This window comes from Triturus cristatus, chromosome 8 (assembly GCF_964204655.1).
Source record: "Triturus cristatus chromosome 8, aTriCri1.1, whole genome shotgun sequence".
In the NCBI taxonomy this organism is placed as follows: Eukaryota; Metazoa; Chordata; class Amphibia; order Caudata; family Salamandridae; genus Triturus; species Triturus cristatus.
In genome coordinates this window covers 50,256,520-50,271,124 of record NC_140591.1, presented here as the reverse complement: position 1 = coordinate 50,271,124, position 14,605 = coordinate 50,256,520, and the positions used below count along the sequence as shown (strand labels likewise).

The window sequence follows — 14,605 nt, the reverse complement described above, 5'->3', positions numbered from 1 at the left end:
GATGGCCTCCTTGCACCCTTTAGGTTTAAATCTTTTTTTATTGATTTAACAGCTGGTGTGTCAGTGTACATTGCGAAGGGTATTCGATCACGGGCTGCGCAGAGCCCAGGTGGCTGACGTACCAAAAGTACCAACAAATAATACAAAACACTAGAAATGAAACCCCACCCACCTCCCCCTTCTCCCTCCCCTCCCCTGTTCACTTCATGTTAAAGGCCCTATTTGGGGTAAAAGTGTTCACTGTTGCTGCATGGTCAGCTTGGTCATGGTGTCGGGTGCGGTCAGTCGTAAGAGACGTAGATATCTGGGGCATGTGAGTTCTCGAAACTCCTGGGCAAGTATGCTTAGGAATGGTTGCCATAAGTCTCCAAAGGTCAAGCCTGTCCCTGCTAGTGTAAGGGATATCTTCTCCATCCCCAATACATGCCACAAGCCCTGGAGCCAGCCAGTGTGTGTAGGAATGCGAGGTGTTTTCAAGTGGATCAAGATATTTTGAATGGCCGTGCCCAAGGTTATTGCTCTCTGGCGTCCTCTTTTGGACTTGAGGGGGATTTGGCACTCCCAGAAGGATGTATGCGGGGAATCTTGGCAGCTTAGTATCTAGATGTTTGTTAACTTCTACCAGGATCTGAGACCAATATTTTTGTAGATGCTCACATTCCCATAGCAGGTGGCCCAACGTTCCGGTTTTCCCGCAACCTCTCCAGCAATCTTGGCTGTGAATGGGGTCTACCCTGTGGATACGCTCTCGGGTGTAGTACCAGTAGGTGACTATTTTAGTTAGTATTTCGGTTAGGCCCATGTTATTGGCCGTGTGCCTCGCCCCATAATAAACCCCCTCCCACTCCTTACTACTGAGTGCTCGACCCAGGTGTTTCTCCCAGCGCGTGCGGCTAGCGTTATAAGTGTGCCTGTAGCGAGTGAGGAGCATCTTATTGAGGTTGGAGATTAGTTTCTTGTCTGATGTTCTTGTGATGAGCCAACGTTCATAAGAGATGAGGTATCTCTGTGCCTGTGATTTATTGTCAGGGTGTAATGTCCAGTGTCAGACTTGCAGATAGTGCAGCCTTTCTGATTCAGGAATTCCATATTCAGATCTAACTTGTGGGAAAGTGATTACTCCCCGTTCATCATATAGGTGACCCAGGGCGCGGCATTCCGTAGCGCGCCAGTGTGTAAAAACAGTCTCGCCTAACCCCGGGCTAAATTCTGTATTGTCAAAGAGGGGGGTGAGAGGAGAGGGAAATGTAGTCAACCCATGTCTCGTGTTTGTCTGGGCCCATGTCGTTAGTGTGGATTGTGTAATATAGGAAGCGTATAGATTAGGAGGTCTATGTGGTTTCTTCAGGAATGGGATCTTCCTGAGCGATGTGCCCGCCACCGCTCAATCCTGAAAAAGCCAGTGTTTCTCGGACTCAGTGCGGTTCCATTCCACTAGGTGTCGCAACTGCGCGGCTTTGTAGTAAAGATGGATGTCGGGGACCCCCAGTCCGCCTTCGTTAGTTGGGAGGGTGCTAATGAGTTATTTCATCTGTGGTTTACGGCCCTGCCATATAAAGAGGGAGAGTTCCGACTGTACTCGGTTTAACCCTCCCACTGGGGTTTGTTGAGGAAGGGTCTGGAACAGGCATAGGATCTTGGGTAAAATGGTCATTTTAATGGCCGCTATCCTCCTTAGCCATGAAATAGGATAATGCTTCCACCGCCTCAGGTTCGAGTGCATTTGAGTGTGGAGCTTGGCGTAGTTCACTGTTGCTATAGTTTGTAAAGTAGGCGCAACTGGATTCCCAAGTATGGGACCGTGTCCCCCGTCCACTTTATTGGGTGCTGGCGTTGGAGGCATGCCTGTGTGTGTGGTGACATCGAGAGGTTCAGAGCAACCGATTTCTCAATATTGACTTTGAACCCTGATGCCCGCGCATAGGAGTCGAGCTTCGTCAGGAAGGCCCCCAATGCTATAGCCGGGTCCGATAGGGTGACCAGCACATCATCCGCGTATAAGCTTATGGAATGGATGTCGCTTCCAAATCGAATTCCTGTGATTTGTGGGTGTTGCCTAACTCTCTGGGCCATAGGCTCCATGTATAGTGCAAAGAGCAGGGGTGACAGGGTGCACCTCTGCCTATGGGGAACGGTGTCAAGGTGTGCCCATTCACTCTAACGGACGCCGTGGGGGAGTGATAGCAGTTCAAAATTTGTATCATCATTTTCTCGCCAAGACCGACACGGGTCATCACCTGCTCCAGGTAAGGCCAGTGAAACCCTGTCAAAGGCCTTCTCCGCGTCGATGGTGAGGAGCATAAAATCTCCTGGGATCCGTGACGCCTTCTCAATAAGATGCAAGACCCTCTTAGTGTTGTTGCTCGTCTGCCTGTGCGGGATGAATCCCTCCTGGTGGAGATCCATTAGTCCTGGCATGTGGATAGCTAATCTACGCGCTAAGATCCTGGTATTTAATTTTAGGTCTATATTCAGGGGGGAAATGGGGCGGTATGCACCGCAGTTGGTTTTATCCTTTCCGGGCTTGGGAATAAACACTATAATAGCCTTGAGCATTGATTTGGGAATTGCTCCCGGGGATGCAAAAGTATTAAAAAGCCTGGTTAGGAGTGGTACCAGTGTAGGGCAGAATTGTTTATAAAAGGCTACAGTGTAACCGTCTGGTCCAGGGGATTTGACTAATTGGAGTTTTGAAATGGCCGCTATCACTTCTTCTATTTGAATGTCCCCCTCTAATTGCTCTGAGTGTTCCGGGGCTAAGGTGGGGAGGTGTGCCTCTGCTAGGTAAGCGTCTCTATCTGCGTCCTCCAACTTCTGCCCCGCATATAACTGGGTGTAGAGGTCTCGAAATGCCTCTGCTATAGCTGCGTCGTCTGTGACTAGTCTCCCAGTCTGATCTCGTCTCTCTTGAACCCCTTGCGACTTTTGGGCCTCGCGTAGTTTGTGGGCTAACAGACGCCCGCATCTGTCCCCCCAACATAGAACGAGTGGCGTAGTCGCAACGCCGCATGTTCAGCTCTGTCATGATCTAGGGCCGCTAGTTGTGCCCGAGCTTTAGTCAGCTGGCGCAAAATCATAGGTGCCCCTGTCCGCTGGTGCATTTGTTCTAATTCCCTTGTTTTCTGCGTGAGCTCCTCCCTCTTTCGCCTGTGCTCCGCGTTGTCCACCTACGAGATGGCTATTAGCTTGCCCCTAATCACGGCCTTGATCGCCTTCCATTGCGTTGCCATTAGGGTGTCAGGATTATCATTGTGCGAAAGGTAGTCATCAATAGCGCGCTGTACTTGCTCGACCACGGCAAGGCGTTGCAGAAGGGTGTCACGAAGACGCCACTGTCGTTTGGGTCATTGGGAGGGTGGCTACTACAGGAGCGTGGTCCGACAGGGAATCTACCAAGATGTCCACAGCTGATGTGAGATCGCGGAGAGCCTCGGAACCTATCAGATAGTCGAGTCTGGCATAAGTTTTGTGGGCATTGGATTAATAGGAATATTCTCTGAGGTGGGGGTGATGACACCTCCATAGATCTACTAGGCCTAGATCCTGCAGTGGAGAGCGCGCCTGTCTGGCCGAAGCATTGTGCCGACCTGTCCAGGGAGTTGTCAAAGACTAGGTTAAAGTCACCCCACAGTAATATTTTGCGCTCAACTGTTGCGGTGGCCTCCGTCAGAGCTTCGTGGATGAATCGTTCCTGGCTCATTGGGTGCGTACAGGGACCCAATAACCAGAGTGTGCCCCCCGATGTAGAACTGATAAGTCAGTAGCCTTCCCCTGTTCTCTGCCAGCTTCTGCCCTACCTTCCCTTGGAAGGCACTGGAGACTAAAATCGCCACTCCCGCTGACTTAGAAGGACCAGGCAAAAAAAATTGCGTGTGGAACATACGAGATTTGAGTCAGTGACAGTCCCGGGAGAGCAGATGTGTCTCTTGCAACAGGCATATGTCAGCTCTGGTAGTCTTTAGGTATGAGAGTATCGCCCTGCACTTAACAGGATTGTTAAGACCTCTCACATTGAGTGTGAGGATCTTGAGATTAGTGGGGGGCACTTAGTGGTCTAATGTCGGGAAATAAGTACAGGGACCCATGGCTGGGTCAGTGCGTCCTGGCCAGCATGTGAGTGTAGAGTGAGCCCCGTGTAGAGTGGCAAGGAACTTGTGTGTCCGGGAGCAGTGAACGGGTGATGTAAGAAACTGGCTGTATATATACTGCACCAAAGTGAGGTACAGTGTGTACAGAGTCCAAGGGACTCCAGAGGTATGGCAGAGGTTAAAGTTAGATAGAACCTTACTCTCTAAAGTGGTAGCTTGGTCGAGCAGTAAGGCATTATCAGAGGACAGTGTTAAGCATTTGATGTAAACACTCAGTCAGCAAATGAATTCACACACTCAAGAACTGAACTCTAGGCCAATTGTTTTGTATAAAAAAATATACTGTTGTTTTATTTCTAGAACCAAGCAAGCCTGGTACAGGTAAGCATATAAATACTTTGCTGTAGTAAATTTGTTGTATAAACACAGTTCAAAATTGCAGTGTAACTTGTACTGGTTTTGGTTACAGTTTTAAGTAAGCAGTTTGCAACACATTGCATGTATAGTACATTCAAATGAATGGGCTTTTTAAGTAAAATGCAGTTAATTACTTTTCAGATTACTTTTACTAACACAGGGCTGGATCCTAGATTCAGCCCTGGGACATTTCCTGAAAACAGGTGACTAAATGCGTTTTAGTTAGAGGTACGATTTTTAAAGAATATTATTGCATTTCAAAAGTTGACACCGAAACGTTTTCACATAGAATCACCAATGTTATCCTATCGGAGGAAATTCACTTGGCAGGTAAGTTATGTACTTTTTCTTACTCAGTTCTGGATACCTAGATTCAGCACTGGGACATTTACTGAAAACAGTTGAACAAATGCGTTTTGGTTATTCGGCTGATTTTTAAGGAATATTTGTAATTTTCAAAAGTCGACACTTAGAAACTTTTTAGGAGAAAAAGTGTCACTGATATTATATGAGGAAAAAGAGGTTATCGGTTTCCAGATCGGTAATTGGTCTTTTTAGTTCTGGGGTTAGACTCAGGGGTCTCCCAGGGTCAATGATGCACTGTTGTTGCACCCACAGTGGCACTAGGGCGGCTGGATACAGAGTGTTGAGGCCCAATGTTATCCTATGGAGGATCGGGGAACTCCGGTTGGTGGCCCTCTGGCAAGCAGGCCACGGGGTTGTGGGAGCAAAGCTCCTAGGGTTAAGCTCAGGGCAAGTTGGGGACCAAGTTAGCACCAAAGGCGCACCCTCAGCAGCACTAGGGCGGCCGGGTGCAGGGTGCTGTTTTGAGGTCGGGTGCCCTGTGGATTTCAATGGAGATTCTCCAGGACAAAGAAACACTGCAGGCTCGGGGACGAGGATCTTCCAGGAGTCACCACCACTTCGAGGGGTAAGTTGGGATGTTGCGGGTTGGTTAGGCACTGCTGGGTTGGGCACACAAGGCCGTGGGGCGTCGGGTGCAGGGGTGCCTTGGAAAAGTCGGATTTTCTTACCCGCTCTAGTCGCGGTAGGGGGGTCCTCTGGATTGAGGCTGCAGGCGTCGTCTGGAGTCTCGAGGCAGGTCAGGGTTCACCGGATCTCAGGTCAGGATCGCCGGGGGGACCTCCTCGTGGAATTTTTCCACTTGAGCTCGGGCCGGGTGCGGCGGGTGCAGAGTGGACTGGATTCGCGGTTCCTGGCTGGTACCAGAAGCTGCTGTTCAAACACGTCCGGTGTTCACGGGAGAAACAGCTTGGAAAGTGAAGGCAGACAGGTCCTCCGGGGTTTTTGAGGTTGCTCTCCGCTGGACACGCCGGGGTTTTGCAGGAGCAGGTTCGACGGGAGACAGGCTTGTAGGGCTGGGGCCAAGTCAGTGGGCGTCGTCCTCTTGTTAGCTCTGCACGGCTTCTCGTCCTTCTTCGTCTCTTCTTTTTCTTGTGGTTGCTGGGTCTGAGGAAGGAAGGTTCAGGGTGCTCCTAAATACTACATTTAGTGGCGTTACAGGTAGGTAAAGGGCAGGGACCAATGGCAGAGGTGGGCAAACCTCTTTTCCTCACTTGTTTTTCCCGCCGGTTCTCCCACCCAAAGTGGGGTGTAGAACCAGTGGGGATCAGTTGCTGAAAGTAGCAAATGGTCTGGAGAGGCTCACAAAGGCGGCATGCCTTTGAAGCTTCTCCTTCGTGAACCCTGCCCTTCCTGGGGGAGGAGGCTTGGCACCTCGTCCCAGGATGGGCATTGTATCAGGCCACCGAGAGCAGCAAGTTCTCGACCCAGGGGTCCAGAAACATGTCTGGTGGTGGCAGCCTGCGCAGCCACTCAGTCAGGTCACTGGGATTTGGTTGAGTTTCAGGGGGCATCTCTTAGATGCTCTCTGTCGTGCATTTTACATTAAATCCCACACTGGTATCGGTGTGGGTTTAATGTGCTGAGAAGTTTGATACCAAACTTCCCAGTATTCAGTGTAGCCATTATGGTGCTGTGGAGTTCGTAATGACAAACTCCCAGCACCATATATATACTCTTAATGTCAGCACTGCCCTTACAGTGCCCAGGAATGGACTTGGGCACTGTAGGGGTACAGGGCTTATGCTCCTGTACCCTCACCACTGGCATAGGGCACCCAGCTAGAGGGGTGACTGATGTATGCCAGGGCAGTGGTTTGTGGGCATGGCACACAGGGATGTGTACCATGTTGACTCTACAATTCTGAAAATGTCACTTTTAGAAAGTTGGCATTTTTCTGTCGCACCCATTCAGCGCTTGCAGCCTGTCTAGGTCACATGACTGGCTGTAGTTGGCAGTTGGGCTTTGTTTATTCCTCCTAGACAGCCACACACAGTAGAGAGCTTTGGTGTGCCCGGGTGGTCATTCACTGGCTTAATGGGAGGGTGTAGCTGGGTCGAAACCTAGGCTGTGTCCTGTTTCCACACAAAGGGCAGCATACCCCCTCAGTCTGCAAAGGCACCAAGGCACTCAGTCTGCAAAGGCAATGTGTGAATGTCAGGGGACAGGACCTCTAAGGGTGGCACAATAAGTGCTGCAGCCCTTAGGGTCCTTCTCTGGTCACAGTGCCCTGGGTACCTGTGGTACCATTTACCAGGGGCTGACCTGTGGCCAGAGATGCCAATTGGGTTTAGGCTTCAATGCAGTTTTAGCGAAGGAACACAGGCCCTGGGCACCTGATTGGCAGGAGCCCAGGGCACATTCAGTCAAAGTACATCAGCAATTCAGCAAAAAGCGGGGGCATACCATGAAAGAAAGAGGGCACTTTCTCACAGGGGACCCTAATAACATAAGTTTTTTTTTTAAACCTAAAAAGTAACAGAACAACACTATAACTAGAGAGTAAGAGTTCAGGATACAGTCCGTCATCCAAGGACAACTGGTGGGTAGTCTGTATGGGGTCCATCATGTGGCCAAGGTTGTCCGCCCAGATACAATGAGAGAGGAAAAGATATAGACATCACATAATATGCTCACAAAGCTTGTGTCTGCGCCAGTGCCTCCGGGAGGGCCTTCAGGACCGCCTGTTGCCCCTTGTGATCTCTGCCAGGTCTGGTAGTTTTGGGCGGCGCCTGCAGCCCTGCTGCCTCCATCTCGGTTGCGAATCCCCGGCCCCAGGGGCGGGGCTGCTATTCTCATCGTTGTCATCGTGTACTTCAATGCCCAGCAGCTGGCACGCCTCGTAGAGAGAGCGCAGTTGGTAAAGCTTGCTATCCAGGCGGAAGATGAGCCAGAACGAGTGGCCCCGGGAGTAGGAGATGCTGCGCTGACGTAGATGCATTGTGATGGGTCGAAAGGTTTTGCACTTCTGTAAAGTGAGCACAGCAAGGTCTTGGTACAAGGTTGTAGCTTGACTCCTGAAATCAACCGGGTGCATGGATCTGGCTCTCCTCTTTCGTGCGGAAATCCTGCATACAGACCAATATGTCAGCAGGCGGGGCTTTGTCTGAGCAGGATGGACCCTCTCTGTGTACTCTGTCTATTTTAATGTCTGTGCCCGGTGGGCTGCCGAGAATATGATTGAAGAGGTGTCTTGTGGAGGTGAAGATGTCCCCGGCCTCCTCCCCGGTTTTCACTCCTCTAATCCGGATGTTGTGTCTGCGGGAGCGGTTTTCTAGGTCTTCGAGGTGAGTTTGTAGGTCCACCTGCTGATCATGGATGTGGTTGACTTCTTGTTGCAAGGCTGTCATTGCAGTGTCCCTGTTATCGCCCTTGTCTTCCAGTGTAGCAACCTGCTCCCCTATTTCATCCACATCTCGTCGAATGTCTTTGATTTCTAACGTGACGTCACATTTAACTGTCTGCAGGTCCTTGCGAAGAGTCGTGAAGAGGGACTCAAGGAAGGCTCGCGTCTCCGGTTTCTCCATGGTGCTGTCTCCCTGCGTTTGGGCGGGTTCGCTCTGGGGAGAGTTATCCATCGTGGTTCCACCCTGGGGCCGGGCAAATAGTTCCTTCAGTGCCTTATCCTTTTTCCCCCGGGTAGAGGACATAGTTTGTTGCAGGTGAGTTGATGGGTTTATAGAAGGAACAGTAGGCACAATAGGTTCCAAGGCCAAGTGATCCAGCACAGGTCAGTGGTCGAACCCCCCCTCAAGAAGACCACAAAGGGGAACCGGGGTACAACAGGTCAAACGCCCCTTTCTGGCCGTCCGGGCCTCAGTGTCCAGCCTCCCAGGGAGGCTCAGTCCCCGAGGTGCCCTAAGACGACCTCAGTTCGTGTAGAGCAGTACGTAGGTGGGTCCCAGCCTCGCCAGGGCCAAAAGCAGTCACCGGACCATGTCCCCCGCGTACGCATTGGGATGCCTATGGAGAGGCTCTCTTATGAAAAATAATGGGGTGACCCTGTGTCCCTCAGAACCTGGGTATTTGTAATATATGGCTACAATGTAGCCGTATAATATGGAGAGTCTCTCAGCACTGCCAGCCACCCTCCAGTCGGGGGATACCAGATCGACCCACCGAGCAGATCCTCTCTTCTCCGTTGGTGTTCAGCATGGTCATGATATGGGGCCGCTTTGTGCCGGTTCCGCATAGGAACACAGCAGACGCAGGTTTGGACTCACCTCGTTGAGGTTCCCGTGCGGTCTGTGGGCTCCTGTGTATAGTGGTGAGGCTTGGTTCTCAATAGCGGGTGCGGTCCCTCGGCAAGTAGGGGATGAAGCTGCCGTCTGAATGCTGGGCCCAAGCTAGGGGATGAGTGGGGAGCCACGCAGCGCGCCCACAAGCCGCACCCGAACCGAGTCGGGCCACCTCCGCAGGCCGCCGGGTGTCGCTCTCAGCAACTGCCTCTACCGGCGGCCGCGCTCATGTCCCCCCACTCGTCTGTCCCTTGCTCCTGGCCGTCAGGTAGTGCCGGGGTAGGGGCCATGGTCCGGTTCACAATCAGTGTCCTCTGCGAGGCATCCCGCTACAGCCCAGTCCATCTTCTCGCTGGTGTATGCCCCCGCGCCTTCTCTCTCACTGCGGGGGTTGTTAACTCTGTGCTCCGGGGGGGGAGGGGCCAGGCCTTTTGCCCGTGCACAGCCCGCCGGCTCGTCACCGCTCTGGGCCAGGCCTGACTTCACTGCCTTACCAGGCCCGGCATCAGCTACCCTGCCTCGCCCAGGCCTCCGTGCACACATGGGCTGGGGATGATCGTAGTGCAATCCGAGCCTCCAGCCGGCGTTGCCTCTCAGGTTCCCTCCTACGGTGCTGCTGGTGGCTTCAGTAGTGCTGCCGGCGCATGGCAGCGCCGGGGCACAGTGTCTCACCGCCTTCGGCAACCCGGCCGTGTGCGTCAGGTTCCACGCCCTCCTCTATCGCGGCACGCGTCTATCGTGGCACGCGCCGTCTTCCACCTCCGGCCGCAGACCGCAGCCTCTTCCCGCTATAGTGTCAGTCGATTCAGACCCCAGGGGGCGTCAGGTCCACGGCGCCCAGAGCTTCTCACATGCACTCAGCCGCAATCGGCTCAGGGGGCCGCTACAGCTCCCAGCCAGGCCGGGCCGCACTGCCCCACTATGCCCGGCGGCAGCTTCTCTACTGTGTGCAGGCCTCTGTGCGTGCACTGGCTGGGTGTGTTTCCAGCACGTTCCACGCCTCCGGCAATCCCCACAAGGCCGCCGCGGTCTCACTGGTTCCCTCTGCGATGTCGCCGGCGGCCTCGCTGAAGCCGCCGGCACCAGGCGAAGTTTGGCCACGTGGTCTCACCCCCCCCAATGGATCCGGCTGCAGCCTCCCCTCACTGCAATTTCGGACCTCAGGCTAATATAATGAGCCCAGCGCTTCTCTGGGTCAATCCCGAACTGATTCCGTCCTCAGGCTCGGACCCCAGGAGGTGCTGTACGTGGGCGATGACGAACGGGAGCAGGAAAACACCGTCCTATGTCGCCGCCATCTTGGCCACGCCCCGCCCAGCACCCTTTAAATTGAATTTGCTATTTGCGATTACCTATTTGGTACTCGCAAATTGCAAAGGCTCATAGGAATGAATGGGAAAGCTTTCCCTATTAGCGAATCGCAATTTGAGTTTCGCTATTAGGGAATATGTAGGAATCACTAATATTTTAACAAAACCTACATACATAAGGAATGGAGATGCCTTAGCTTGATGCATGTGCCCCTTAGTCCCAACGGTTATCTTCATGCTGCTGTTGTAGTTTGAATGATGCAGGGTGGATATGTGCAGCCGTCCTGCTCCTGCAGCAGTGGCTTTTGACCTGCTGAGGCCAAAGCTGTGGTTTCACTCAGAACTTTAAGGGTGAAGGGTTTCAGCACAGCATCTCACTTATCAGCTCATGTCTTTGGCTGTTGTGGCTTCCTTAGACTGAGTGCAAGTGGGACAATGGTTTGACAGGTGTGGCCTCTGGGCCTATCTTGACCATATGGATGTCTTTAGCAGTTTTGGCGCCTTGGCTGATCAGTATTCCCCCCCCTTGAATACTGGATTCAGTCCCGAAAAGTTACTCACTTTCTCTGGAAGTTCCACAAGCCAGAAACGTGCTCGGGTTCTCATCCTGGGCGGTCTCTCATCTTGCAGAAACAGGCACAACCCTTCCCTTTTAGCAAGCTGGCAGACTTCTAGGCTCTATGGGGATGCTGAATTGGTCCAGCAGTACTAGGCAAGCTCTCCCTTCCTTGATCATAAAGAACCTGGAACTGGAACCAAGTTGTGTGGTGTGGATCCCACTTTTGCCACATTTTCCACTAAGTAGTGTGAATCCACTGTCTGAGGTTTCACATGGGTTTGGGTTGGTTCTCTTTCAAATGTCAATTTGTAACCTTTCCTCCCACGCAGCTTACGTGTAATGTGATGGCTCACGCAGAAGCTAGTAATAATGTTGGATCCAAGCAGCCATTTTCTTAAGCAAGAGTACCAAGAAGGGTGTAATCGCTGCACGTGGCTTTTATCAGTCGTCCTAAAGCAATATTCATGGACAGACAAGAATATAGGCCTCACCTTCAACAGATTAAATTATAGTCCATCCCTCACCTCTACTATCTACCAAATAGCAGTGCTCAGGAAGAACTAATTAGGGTAGACCACACTATCCTGGACATAGAGAAAAAGGTCTAGTCACACTCATGATCCATAAAACCTGCTTCACTTCCACCACCGCTTTATGTGACTTACCCAGGTAATGGGCAGTTGTTCCCCCTCCCGGTCACAGAAAAGTTACTGGACCTCACATTAGCAGGAACTGGCCTATGCCTCTGCACACACACTAGATTAACGAGGCGAGAGGGCCAAAAAATATCAGGATACCGGATTTACAAGCAGTCAGGCACTCATGGGTGTATGCTTGTTTACCATGCAGGGGACACTCCCGTCCCAATATGTGGCGGCTACATGACATTACAACACGTGTAAAAACCATGCAAGCCTTTATCACGCATAGAAAGTCTATATAAGGTGAGTATTGTTAAGGTAAATATATATATATGTATATGTATATATATATATATATATATATTACCTACTGGCGGTCGCCAGTAGGTAGTTATAGTTAGGACCCTGTTTCCATAGGAAAACCGCAACATTCTATTTGGAATAACTTTGGCGCCGGTCGACGAATCCTCGCGAAATTTTCAAAACTAATGGGGCGCTACGCTCCGCTCCTACCCTGAAAGTCTCGGGGGGATTCGTCAAGCGGGGGCTGAGATAAAAGGGGGGTCCCAAAACACGTTTTTCCCATGCATTTTTCCATAGGACCTTTAGACACAGCTACAGCCCGAACGGCTGAACAGAGTTCCTTGAAATTTGGCAGAGAGGTAGTCTACAGGTCAAGGAAGTGCCTTTTGTAGGTTTGGTGTAAATCTGTTCAGTAGATTCTGAGAAAATAGCCTTTAAAGCAATATATATATCTGAGCCAGCTTACGGTGCGCTTACGGTGCGCTTACCGTACGCGCACGCCGCCGTGCGCGATTCTGATTGGCTGTTAGATCTTAGTAAACATTCAAATCGGTCGAAACCAGGAAGCGGCGGCCGCCATTTTCTCTCTCGCAGTCTGAGAGGGGGTTAAAAACCAAAGGCCAAAAACATGTAAAGGGGCTGTTTAGACCGCTCCTAAGCACCCAGCCATGTTGAGGGAGTCCTCAAAGACCCCCCAAGGCCAAAAACGGAATATTAATTTTTTCGATAATTTCGCCGATTACGCTTACCGTACGCGTACGGTAAAAATTAATTAAAAAAAAAAAATTATCCATACTCTCCCCACCCCCATGTGCAAATGGTGCCCGAAGGGCTCCATCTGTGCATGGCATATAAAAGATGTGAAAAATTAAAATATTACCTTTCACAACGAAGCGCATCATATGTCCTCCATGTGCGCACGGTGCGCGAAGCGCATCGTGCGTACATGGCCCATCTAGCGTAACGTGGCCACGCGGTGCGCATAGCGCACCGCGTGCCCACCGTGCGTGCACGGCACTAACTGCGTAAAGTGGGCGCGCGGTGCGCGAAGCGCACTGCGTGCTCACTGTGTGCGCACGGTGCGCGAAGCGCACCGTGCGCGCACGGAACGAACTGCGTTAAGTGGGCGCACACGCCACGAATGGCGTAAAGTAACTTAGCATTTAAAAAAACGTGCAAATTCACTGAAAAAACCATAGGTTTCACACACGTTATAGTTAGGAATTAGCATTTAAAAAACCTTGCAAATTCAGTGAAAAAACCATAGGTTTCACACATGTTATAGTTAGCTGGAAATTTTACTGATAAAAAACCAATGAAATTCCCCCGTTATAGTTAGTGCAGGCAACTATAACTCACGCGACCGCAATCTTCTGCTGATGCTAATACTGTATTTAGACACTTATTTGCCCATGTCTTCTTCCATTAAATTTTAGCTATACATATATTACAAATATTTTTTTTTCATAAAGACACATATGTCATCAGCAGAGGATTGCGGTCGTGTGAGTTATAGTTGCCTGCACTAACTATAACGGGGGAATTTCATTGGTTTTTTTATCAGTAAAATTTCCAGCTAACTATAACATGTGTGAAACCTATGGTTTTTTCACTGAATATATATATATATATACTTCAACCTAAGCACTTTAAATAACTAGTATTTGCACCTTATCACTGATCATGTATTTGTACATCTCTATCAGGCTACATAATGACAAGCAAATCATAAGTATCTCTTCTATATCGTTCAACACCAATCATCACGTGACTTTAAAATGCTGTATAAAAGGATATTCAACATGGTTGTTACTTTATGTGATCAAGGCCACCTGGTGGCCGAAACGCGTAATGACATGCCTCGCCATTACTAACCTTGAATAAATCTTTATGAAGCACGTCTGGTGTCCGTGTGCTTTTCCTCCTCGCCCGCTGGGAAGTGGAAGGATGCGCTTGATATTCATATATATATATATATATATATTTTTTTTTTATATATATATATACATATTATCTACTGGCGGTCGCCAGTAGATAGTTATAGTTAGGACCGTGTTTCCATAGGAAATCTGAAAATTCTATTTTGAATAACTTTGGCGCCGGTTGACGAATCCTCGCGAATTTTTCAAAATAGGTGGGGCGCTCCGCTCCTACCCTGAAAGTCTCGGGGTGATTAGTCAAGCGGGGGCCGAGAAAAAAGGGGGGTCCCAAAACGCGTTTTCCCCATGCATTTTTCCATAGGACCTTTAGTCGAAGGTACAGCCCGAACGGTTGAACAGAATTACGTGAAATTTGGCAGAGAGGTAGCCATATGGTCAAGGAAGTGCCCTTTGAAGGTCTCGTGTAAATCTGTTCAGTATTTCCTGAGAAAATAGCATTTAAAACCATATCAATATCTAAACGCGCGCACTGTGCGTGCACCCTGCCGTGCGCGAGCGCAATTCTGATTGGTTGTTAGATGTCAGTAAACATGCGAATCGGTCGAAATCAGGAAGTGGCGGTCGCCATTTTGTCTCTCGCAGTCTGAGGCAGTGAAAAACAAAGGTGGAGAACGTGAAAAGGGGGCAGGGTGGACAGTTCCTGACCCCCTAGCCTTTGTCAGGGGGTCACTGAAGGACCCCCAAGGGTGAAAAAAACATTTATTTTTTTGTCGAAAATGCGCGGGGTGCACGCACGGAGCGCGCAC

At 50.5% G+C, this 14,605-nt stretch overlaps 1 protein-coding gene across 3 annotated transcripts in view; it reads left to right on the top strand.

Annotated features, from left to right (window-relative positions):
• The window catches only part of LOC146800038 (uncharacterized), a 268,500-nt gene that overhangs the window by 17,775 nt on the left and 236,120 nt on the right, over positions 1-14,605 (top strand). The gene's annotated exons all lie outside the window — the stretch shown is intronic.